The following is a 12,272-nucleotide window of genomic DNA, read 5'->3' as shown; positions in this document are numbered from 1 at the left end:
ACCCTTAGCCTGTGAATTTTAGCGAGACCTACACGGTACAGACTCCTTCTTTGCTTGATCCAAAACAGGAAAAGAGAAAAAGTAGAACAAGAACTATGATCTTGGCAACTGAAATGTCTCCTCTATACTAAAAAGCCCTAAAAGACAGAGTTTATAATCATCCCTTCAAAAGAATTGTTAGCAGACATTGCTGCACCATACATTGATTTTTGGAGTTGCTGTTATCTTTAACCCAAGTTTTAATCAAATTTCATGATCAGAACAGGAAGCAACAAACTGAAAGCAAACATTCTTGCTCCAGTCAGCTTTTAAAATTCCTTTGCTTTGGTTTCATTTCAAGTGTCTGACTTCTATTTATCTAAGAAAGGGGCGAAAAATCAGCATCTTCTGGAAAAACTGCAAAATGGAAACACTGAAATGTATAAACCAGCTTACTAGCAAGGTCCTCCTGACAGCAAGGCAAATGATTCCAAGGGATTGAATGTTTCTTGAAAGGCCAGAAAGTATCAGGCAATCCCAAATTATTGAACATATTCTACCCTGTGACTTCAATTAAAACAGTCCTAGCTACTACCTTTGTGAACTTGAAAACTAGCACTGTATGAAAAGGTTTGAATACTCAAGCCTCTGATGCTGGGATGGAGTCCAAAAGCACAGAACTAAACTGACAGCATCCTGAAAGCATCCTGCTACAGCACCTTACTAAACTGCTTAGGATGGAGGGGAGGGGGTATCATGCTCCTTGCAGAGAGTACAACGGTCTCACACCACGTGATTTGAGTGCCCTGCTCGCCATGCAGATTAACAGGTGTCACTAAGCGTCTTTTTAATTTTTTTTAAATTTTTATTTAATGGAGGACAGGAAAGAAAACAAAACATGTATGCTGATCTAGCCTGGAGTTAAAACATCCTCAGAGACAGGTTGCTCAGAAGAAGGATGCAATGAGAATTGGGTGGATCAGTTCGGAGCAGGAGCCTTATCCCCAGCCTGTCTCTATCCAACTCCCAGGTGATTGGCAAACACTTCCCAGGGCAGGTACCTGGCATAGGCTGGGAACAGCAGGGCAGGAATCTGAACCAGTGGAGTTGCTTAAACAGACTACAAACAGACTACAAACAGACTACAAACAGTTCTGTCCTGAAGCATTTCTAGCACAGATAAGAAATGAAATAACCTGAGTAGGTGAGAATAAAAATCTGACACACATTAGTTACCAAGGCTGCCAGCAGAACTGCAAGCAGACAATTAAAGGCAGCCAAATTCAGTGGACAGAGGTACACGCAGTGGATTTCTCATTCAGCTGAGAAGCTGCTTCCCTGTCAAAAACCTCAAGAAAATTATTTGTTCCCACAAAATGATTTGAATTTTGACAAGTCAGTATTTTCCCTTATGTATTCTATGTAAAGCAGTCATTTTAGGTAAAGCCATTATGAAAATTCTCCAGAAGAGTTGACATTAGTATTCCACTGCAAGATCAAGATCTGAAAGGCAATACTGCATTCTGCAAGATTTAAAAAAAAAAACAGGCTCCTGCAGTTCTTCACGCTATATAAAGTAATTTATAAGTGTGTTTTGGATGAATTTATAAGGCTGCTTTCCCCATGTTTCTGGAAAGAAAAGTGAGATTGCTTTTCTTTCTCTTTTCTGAAATGAAAACTTTTATTCTAATGTATTCTTAACTTTCCATGAGAGATGAAATAAGAGACTGAGGGGGAGATGGGACCCAACAGAGAGAAGACTAAAAAAAAAGAATTTTCCTGTCGTAGAATGGTTTGGGTTGGGAGACACCTTAAAGATCATCTAGTTACAACTTCCATTAGACCAGGTTGCTCCAAGCACAATTCCAGGGATGGCACAGCCACAACTTCTCTGGGCAGCTTGTACCAGTCAGTGCCTCACCACCTTCACAGGGAAGAATTTCTTCCTTATATTTAAATCCAAGTCTTCCCACTTTAAGTTTAAAGCCGTTACTCCTTTTCCTATCACTGCTTGCCCTTGCCAAAAGTCCCTCTCCAGCCTCTTGGAGCCCCTTTAGGCACTGGAAGAGGTCTAAGGTCTCCTCAGAATCTTCTTTACTTCAGACTGAACACCCCCAGCTCTCCCAGCCTGTCTCCAGAGCAGAGGTGCTCCAGCCCTCTGAGCATCTTCATGGCCTCCTCTGGAACTGCTTCCACAGCTCCACATCCTTCTTGTGTTGGGGGCCCAGAGCTGGAGGCAGCTCTGCAGGTGGGGTCTCAGCACAGTGGAACAGCTCTCTTCTGCAGCCCAGGACACTTTTGGCTTTCTGGGCTGTGATCACACTTTGCTGGGTCAGGTTGAGCTCCTCTTCCACCAACACCCCCACGTCTTCTTCCTCAGGGCTGGTATCAATGTCCTCAAGCCCATTAACACAACAAAACCTGGAAATCTGTTTACACTAAAACTTAATTTCTTTATGAAATAAAAATTTTGCATCCCAATATCTACTGACATGCAAATATCCCGTTTAACAGTAAAGGTCCTGCAGTACTTTAGTACAGGTTTTAATACGGTGGCATTGTTTTTCAGCTGGCTGTACTGCTAGTCATGGGCCTGGCAAATGTGGCCTTCAAGGCTAGTCTTAGCACTGTGGGATTTTTTAGATATACACAAAAAACCCTCCAAACCCCACATCACTGCTTATTCTAAAAATGCAGAAAACAGTAGGAAGTATAGGAAGTTCACAAAGTTACAATTCTGCTTTTGGAAGGGCGGAGAGCTTTATTCACTCAGATGCTACTGGAGCCCATAATATTTACACTTAGCCATTAGCAGAGAACAAAAAAAGAGGTATATTCCAAAGGGATAGATCCTTATTTTTTCATTATGTATTTAATTATTCCATATTAACTGATACACCTCCACTGCAGCAGATGGGACTCCTTTCACCACAGGTGGTCTTCTTTGAGCACAATGTCTAAGCCCAAAGTTCCCTACCACAGGTTGGTAGAGGCAGGTTTCCCAGCAAAGATAAACAACTCAGCACAAGGCAGTTCAGCTCCCATGCAGCCACACCCTGCACCTGGCAGGGCTGCAGGCACTATCAAAGCAGGCAAAAAAACCACACCAGAAAGCCTGTTTCTCACCTGTCTGGCTGGTTTTAGGTCATGTGAGGGAGGAGAGAGGGAATGGCTCTCCAGCCCTGGTCTTCAGTGTTTTCAGCGCAAGTGATTCAACATTTTAAGAGTTGTTTCATTATGCTATGCCTTAATTTATGGCATATATTTGTGAATTCCCTGTTTGGACTCAGCTACAAGAAGTTGGGAGTGCTTTGTCTGTCACAAACATAACCAAAGGAAGGAGGTTGCAAAAGCTATTCACACAGACTTTGAAAACCAGGCTTAACCTGAGAAGTGATGCTGTTATTGCTTCCAGTAGACCAAAAAAAGGAAACTTAAAAAAGCCTAAAAACTGCAACATCCAAAGGTTTGAATAGAAAACAAGAGCTTGCTGTAGTCCTGGGTTAGGTGTCAGAAGAAAGGCAAAGATGTACATCCACGTGGCCCCCTTGCTCCTCACAACCCACCCCCTGGACCTGGTTGCAATTCCACCCTCCTCAGGAATTCAGCAGCAGTGCCAATCAGCCTTGGCTATCTATAAACTGTCCTGAGGATTTTGGAACAGCTGCCAGCAGCTTTATTGACAGTTGATTGCTTTAAACTTTTGTTTGGATGCAAATAAAAGCTTTCATCCCATTTGCCAAACACTGAAAGGTTAAGGCAGATGAGAAGTCCTTACGCCACAGGAAGACGCTTTTATCTTCTACAAATGTGACGGTCAGAACTTGCAGGGGATTAAAAAACTCAAAGATGATCTTGTTCTAGCTAAGAAAACCCAAAGCAGAACACACAATCTCTAAAGGGAACAATTTTAGTATCACAAGCTAAGTGCTTTGAAGTCAAACTGTGCAAGTTAACATAGCATCAAAAAATGTCCTGTGTTCTTGGAGTAGCTGTTATGATAAAGTTCAATATATTATTGAACTTAGACTGCAAAATAAAGTATCAAAAAGCTTTGCCTTCTCTCTCCTGAGTGCAACACTGCAGAAATAAGGATATTACAGGAATGGCTGAACTACTCGGAATAGTTTATATACACAAAGGGATGAAGCATAGTGCAGCACTGGCTGACAATATACAACAGATTCCATATGTGCAATACTGAAGTAGTTGGAAAAAGTGAATCATCCTGCACAGAATGCAATGAGCAGTTTATGGTATTCAACATGCACATGAATATGGGTTCAGAATGTCACCACACCCTTACTCAAAGCTGGACTCTTACTTATGGGTAAAAAAAGTGTTTAATTTAAAGTTGTTTTTTTTTTTTTTTTTTTTTTTTTTTAATATAAGTGTTGTATTTTTAACTTAGTGGGGGAACCGAAATGATTTTTATTTCTCAGGTGTTAGCAACGATTTGCAAGTGCACCTTGTTAGCACACAAGCAGTATGCTTTGGGTTGAAGACATTAAACTGACACTGTACAGGACATTGTGGTTTGCAAAAAAGAGATAGGAGTCCTTGCTGTGCATGTTTGGCTTAAGTCTGTGCCTGAAGCACACACTAAGTGCAGGTAAGTCCAAAGATGAAGCTGATTTTTAAAATGATGGTGGCTGCCCTAATAAGTAGAAGTTCCTTGCTTTGAGTACAGCCTCACTGGAGAAAATGAGTAGTGTTGTGTAGCTTCTGTGGCCTCAATGTCTCCTGTTCCAGGGCTGCAGTTCTTTTTCACTCCTTGTTTATCCTGCTGTGAGGACCAACTCAGCACCTGGTAGAGGCAGCAAGGCAGGGAGATGTTTGGGAGGATGCTCATCTGAGCTGCCTCAGCAGCTCTGACTCCCTTCGCTCCTCGCCTGTTACTGGGACAATCAGTCAGCACATGCAACCCTGAGGGGAAGGGGAACTGGACAGAGACTCCAGCTTTAACACAAGAGGAAATTAATATATACTCTTGAAATGAAATGAGGATTGTTACATGTTGTTTTGGGAAGGTATTGATAAATTGGGGCAGTAGGTCACTATGGTGGCAGTAAGTTGTGCATAATAAAGGAATATGAGAAAAGATACAGAAACTTTTTTTTCAACTGTAATTTAAGAGCCTATGGAATAGGCTTCCAGTGAAAGGAGAATAAACAGCTTGCTATGGTTCATTCAGAAGAATTCAGCAACAAAGAAGGCTCAAAGTTCTCAATTACTCCATATATTTTTGAACTTTGGTACTATATTTGTGATGCCTGATTAGAAAAAATTCTGCTTTTCTCATGTAAGGGAAATGGCCAGTCTTCTAAGAGAGAAGGAAAAACTTAAAGGGACTCTAGGAACTTGCAGGTATGTACCCTCTTGGGGCTTAAATGGAAAGCTTCGCTTACCAGGTTGAGTCAAACCTGTTCATAGTGATGGCAGAATTTGATTCTAAATAGATATTTTTTTAAAAATAGATACTTTTTTTAAAATTCTCCTCCTAACCCCCAATAACAGAGCTTCAGCGGTGGCTGGTCTTGTGGCTAAGAAAACAGGACATGTGGGTGAAAAGAGAGAGGAAACAACCCCCTTTGGGATGATGACTGGAGGTGCTCCACTGTGCCAGTAGCCTCTCAGGCAGAACAGGTACTGCAGCTTTAGACACTGAGCAGTTCCACTGGGATGAACTGACACATAAAAATCCAGTCTCCACTCCATTCATACTGTGTTCAAACAAAGCTTGCTAAAACACAAAAATATACCTAAAACCACAAACTAAAGAGTCAACGCAATGCTTCCTTATGATGTGGTAACAAGCCGCCCAGGACAACACCATCCCAACCTGAATGAAGAAACTCAAAATAAAAAACATCAATGGATAAGACTAATGGGGAAGCTCAGATGAGAACACACACTGTATAAATGACTCATCCCAACAGACCTCACATATTCTTTCAGGAACAAGTCAGAAGTCCTGTACAGCTTTTGAACTCAAGCAATTCAGTGCTGATGACAGAATGTTGCTAAATCCCACCAAACCCACAACCATTTGCACCTACAAAGTGTTGTCAGGTCTGTATTTTCACAACAGCTAAAGGCTGTTTGATTTGGGAACTACAACAGCATCCACATACATAAGAGGCTGCTAAGGACAGGACCTTTACCTTCCACCACCTCCTGCAGAGCAGCTCTGCATTGAAACTGAAGCAGTCCTACAAGGTTGTGGAAGTGAGGAACGAGCTGATTTGTCCTGTTTGCAGCATAATTTTTCCAGAAAAACACTCGCTCCCAGAGGAGAATTCAACTCCCATCAGCAGGAGATTATGCCCCACATATTGATAATATAATTTAATTTTTCTTATAACCTACAATCTGAGGAATGAAGAAACTGTTGAGATTATGCTCTTATAACTATTGCTCTCCTCAGCTTTTGTAGGAGAGTACTTGATGCACCTTCAGTTATCTAAAATTTATTTGCACAGAACCCATCTCACTTCCTGAATATCCTAATGATGCTTTCTTATAAATTAAAAGTAAAAAATTACAACTTTAATAATTTTTACTTAAAATTGAGATTGCTGCTCCTTCCTTTAACAAAATCCTGCTCTTTGATCTAAATCCTAACCCGGTGGAGATCACTCCCAGCGACGCTATTCAAACTGCCCAGATAATGCATTGCTATAATGAAGAGCAGATGTCAATTCTGGACAACTGGCCAGCCTGGAGGAGCACACTCAGATTTCCTTTTGACTGACCAGTGTGTGTTTCCTTCCTGTGGAAGCAGAATTGGGCCAGAGGGAAAAGGGAGGAGGGCTGCACACACCAGCCCCGCAAGGCTGGCACAGATTGATGTGACTCTCCACAATCCTCTCCTCAGCCTCAGATCTTCCAGTCACTCACAGTCCTTTGCTCAAACTAATCAGTATCTCTTGTTCACTCCCTTTGTATCAACCAGACTTTTACAGTCTGCTGCAATGCTCTAGTCTTTGCTTCTTTCCTGAAGTTCCCAAACCAGAATACATGTACAAATCCCAGCTATTATAACACAGATTCAGTTGCTTTGTGAAATTAATTCTTTTTGATGAAGACCCTTATGATAACATCTTAGTATTGGCAAGTGCCTACATTCAAAAACATTGAGTCAGGCTGCAACATATTTTATGGTAAGATTAAAAACTTATAGGTGTCAAAAAATGAATTTTGAGCTTCCTTTAGATCAAAAATACATTTTCTTTCTTTTTTTTTTTTTTTTTTAATATTAGGGTAAAAGGCTTTCACATATTTCTATGACTGCCTTTGAGAAAACAATAAATGCCTGAGACTTGTAATAATGTTGCAAGAATTACAACACACTGCTGTTTCCTGATATCCTTATGCACTGTTTACTTACCAGGATTTAAAATGCAAAATTTGTAAGAATCATTACTACTTCAAATTTATGTTTTTTATTAAAACGTTAATGCACTAAAAGCATAGATCTTATTAATGATAGGGCTTATGCTGTGCACATTTAGTGTTAATACTTGCAATCACTATGAAAACAATTTCTAGTTTAAGAATACACAGGTCCAAATTTTGCCTGTGCCAACATCCACTTAAGTAAATGAGATTAAAGAATGCGTATCTGCAGGCAGAATCTGGTTCATTGCCATGTCCATGTCTCATACAGCACCCCAATGCTCTCATGAAGAGTTAAATGCATATTCCACTGACTTCAGCAAGTCTGTTTTCTTCCTTTTCAGTACTGCTTGCTGTGGGATTTAGTTAAGTGGCCATTAAAATGCTTAAAATTACATAAGAATTCAGTAGGAGTAACAATATTGTGTTTTTCTAATAGACACTTAGAAGGAGCTAATGCATGCATGGAGACATCATAACAATAAACAAAGATGGATTTCCAAATGATACATAGAATTAGAATCTTTGCAGTGTGGTCCAGTCCTCAGAAAACATGCTAACCCAAAAATTCTTTTCAGATTATCCAGTTCCTGGATTTGAATTTCTATGTGTACATATTTGATAGTGTAATATGTACATGTGCACAAATTTATAAGGAGAGAAGTGCATATGCACAGCAGGCTTGCTATTTGAGTGAGAATTTTGCTGGAATGCTGTCGTTTGCTCCATGGGGAGGGAAGCAGAACCATCCCACTGATGGCTCAGAATCTCTGTTTATTTACCTGTGTGCTCTGCAGAACAGATCTGTACAGAAACAGAGTGTCCTTACTGGTGGAGCTGCTTGTCACTCAGCTTTGGCTGCAAATGGGTAAGTCTTCTTGTTTGGCCACTCGTAGGAAATAAAAATCCTAACTAGCTTATTTTACTTTACAGATCAGATGAAAATCTATTAACTGCTTGCATTCTAAATACGTGATGTTGTTTGGAGTGAGTAGTTCTATTGGAGAAGCAAACACCATATTTTCTAATTAATGCTAAATGATTTAAAGTGATTTAAAGATTTGTGCTTTTTTTGGATTACAAGGTCAATAGCCAAAGTGACAAAATACATTCTTCCTCTAAGCAGCTCAAGTGTCTACTTTCAAAATAGTGTCTTCTTGTAGGGTACTTTGACCTTCTTTTGGATTTTGTTTGTACAGTGAAATCCTAGCCCTGCCACTCCAACGGCACCCTCCTGCAGACTTCAAACAACAGCAAATTTTCTGTGGCCAAGGCCTTATTATCCCTCTGTAATAATACATTTCAGTCTCCTGTATTCCTATCTCTAGCAGAGTCATGGGTTTTAAGTTCTTTTCTATGGTATTTGATTTGTAAAGCTCTGTTTGGAGGGTTGGGTTGCTATTGCAGTTGTTTTGGCAGGATGGTAAGCTACACACACATTTATTTGTAATGTATTAAGCCCTTGACATACTGCACTGTACTTCAGGGGCTCTGCAATTTTTTTTTTTGTTGTTGTAGCTTGCCTTTAGTCCTTGCCAATTTATTTCCTTTTCTTTTCCAAACAAAGCTACGATTGTTAAATCCTAATGTTAAAGCATTTTAATAGCTAGATCCAGTTACAAAGCTAATTTTTAATTTACCATTGTCTGGTGAAGTTTTGACTAAATAGAAAAACTCTGCAAATGGGCTAAAGAGACATGATCCAGTAGCCAATAGCATCAAAATACCCTCTGATTTAAAGGTCTCTGGACGTAATGGTTTTGCTACTCATCCATAACCACTTTCTGAGGGACTGGTTTTAGGAAGTTCTCCTAAAATGATCACTGCACTAGCAAACAACTTTGTTTGATCCAGAGGCAGCACTACAGTTTGCCTTGGCTACTTTTTACCAGAATTTTTTATTGATTTTCTTAAGGTAATTATAACATTAATACAAAAAAAGTGCATTTTCCAGGAGAACACCCAACAGCGAGGAAGAAAGGAAGGGTATGCTCTTCCTTTTTATTGAATGTCATCTCCACAGATTTGCATCTCCTATATTTATTTGCTGTATAAATCATGGAACTAGCTCCCTGAAAATCTGTGCTGTTTATGCCTAAGTCTTTCACTTGTTTCGGCACAGTCTAACTGCAGCCAACGAAAGACATCAATTTTCGGGATATTTCAGGACTTGTGCAAGAGGCAGTGAAGAACAATAACTGATAGAAGCAGGGAAGGAGAAAAAGGAAATGTCTTTTAATCCCTCAGGATTTCTTAACTTTGTCAGAACTCCTTCCAAGCTCCTTGTTCTAGACTCAGCAAACCTGAACTTGGACTTCAGTTCTCAAGGAGTTAAGAATTGTTGGGAAGCTGCTGCTCTTGCTTAACCTCCCAGTGTTTCTTTGAGGGGGAGGAGGAAACATTCCCAAGGCTGGAGTGGGAAGGTGTATGTGAGTCAGGTTCTTTACCAAGGATACACTAAGGTTTGTATAGATCTGAGACTCTTTCTACAAGCATACCAGGGCTCTTAGGGATGAAAGCAAAGAACCCTCTAATCCCTGCAGAGGGAAAGGAAAAGTGAGACAAAGGTGTGAGGACCTTTTTATGGCTCAGTGGTTTTTAGGGGACTAATGAATTTATGGCACAGCAGCTCCTTTGGATGGACTTTAAAAGAGCCATGAAACAGGAAAAGTCCATGTCACTCTTTTCTTTCTCATTGTTTTCTCCATCCTGCTCCTCATTAAACTATCCAATGGTAAAACTGTCCTACAGCACACTTCCTATTTATTCAGTTATAGACATGGCAGCACTGCCATACAAGCCTACATTTGAACTCAGTTTCATTGATGAAACCACTTCCCAATCAGCACCAGCTCATCAGTATTACTTATGTTGGCATGGCAGTAAATGTAACTTCTTTTTGAAAAGTAAGCACAGAAAGGGTCTAGTAGTGTTGTATACTCTGAATCAATAACATGGAGGATTCTTGCACAGATTCTTGAAGAAAAATACAGTGTCAGTTTTGTCACTGTGCTAGAAATCTTTCATTGGTACGTTGGTTTTCTTTCTGACAAACTAACGGATTGGTGTTACAAGGAAGCCTATAGAAGATGGTACCTTATATTCCTCTTATTAGGAGTTTTGGGATAGTATTTCCATTTTGGAAGAAGTCAGATTACAGCCTCTCCAGGCAGAGATATTTTTATCAGAAGCCATTTAACAGCTGGACAAGTAATTACACAATTACCCTACTGATCAGCAGCTCCCTCAGTCTGAAGGCTTCTCTTTCTTGGAGTCAATGGCAATCATGAGGTTCTTTTCTTCCAGGTTCACTTGTATTCCTGTTCAGATAAATCCAAAGATCTTGTTAGCCTGGTTTTACTTACAGCCTCTTATTGCACAGAGCATGCCCTGATCCCTGCTAGCTACAAGAATACTGAATTTGTTCATCATCTTGACAGATACATGATAAAAGCATAAACTGTAGCTATGTAACTACTGAGTAAAAAAACCCTCAACTTATTATTCCACTTGTTATATTACAAATTAATGAGATCAACACTTCTATTGCTGGTCTATTTACATATCTGCAAATTGTCTGTAAATCAATGTTTCACATAGAACTTTCACCATCCAATGTACACTATGCCAGTAAGATCAATATTTGAGCCTGTAGTTCCATTATACAGCCTCTCCTGGTCATGATGGCTACTCAGCCTGCATTTTCAAACTTTGCTCTGAAAGCTCCTCATGTATAAAAGGGAATTCTAACTACTGGAAAAAAAAGGCTTATCTCAAATACACAGGTAAATTGTGTTCACTGCATGGCAGCTGGTAGTGGGAAGTGGGAGAGATACCTCTGTTCATTTATGAATTCTGGCTACTTTCAAAGATACTGTCTAGGACATGGCAGGACAAGCAGGAAGAATTGGCATGGAATGGCGTGGCTTGTCTTGTGTTTGCACACCAGGAATTCTGTTGTCAGTGACTTTGCTTTCAAACAGTTTTGCTGTCAACTTATCAAAGTAGAAGGGAGTACTTGGATGCAACACGTTTTCCTTCACATCATCATCCCTCATGCAAATTAGGGAAGGGAAAGGCAGGAAAAAGGTCAACACTTCTTTCAGATAATTAGCACTGCATTAGTGAAAAGAAAAAAAAAAATCACTCAAAGCACATCAGTGCAACACCAGCCTCAGTGCAACACCAGCCTGAAAAGCAGAACCTAGAGAATCTGTTTCCAGGAAAAGCCTGTAGTCATTTGGCAGTGTGTTAATATTGCTTTAAAAGTATTTTTTCAACTTCTAGCTAAGATAAAATATGGACAAGAACTACTGAACAATTAAAAATCCAAGTATGAGGCACTGAGGTAGAAAAAGGAGACTTTTTTTAACAGTAAATGTTTTCCTCCAGGGACAATTCTGCACTAATAAGCAAGCAGCACCTCAAATGAAGTGCATGATGAAGCATGATTAACCTTTCTAGCACCTTGAGTTGTAAGCAACACCTTTGGTTTAAAAATCAAGTGCTCTGTTGTCATATTCCACTTGCAAACTTATCTCTGTGTAAGGGGAATGTTTTAGTGATTCAGCTCATAATACTTCAGCTCAGTGGAAGTCAGGCTGTCATGCATACAGTGGTTGGCTCAGTGTGAGGTACCAGTTTCCTGAAATCCTTGGGAATTGACAAGCAGGGTTGTCTCCTCCACTTGATACTCGTAATCTTCTCATTTTTGCTCCTTCAGCCCCAGAGCTATGAACATCTCCCCTGACAGCCACTTTGAGTTCCCATTCCAGTCTAACCTCAAGGCAATTACTAGAAAGTAGGTGTTGTACAAACAAAGAAGCAGACCCTACTTTAAGTGCCAGTCTCTCCTACCCAGAAACTTGGAATACATGAGCATAGAAAAATGCAAA

Source organism: Vidua macroura, chromosome 16, assembly GCF_024509145.1.
Source record: "Vidua macroura isolate BioBank_ID:100142 chromosome 16, ASM2450914v1, whole genome shotgun sequence".
Classification (NCBI taxonomy): domain Eukaryota; kingdom Metazoa; phylum Chordata; class Aves; order Passeriformes; family Viduidae; genus Vidua; species Vidua macroura.
Note: the sequence above shows the minus strand (reverse complement) of the source record.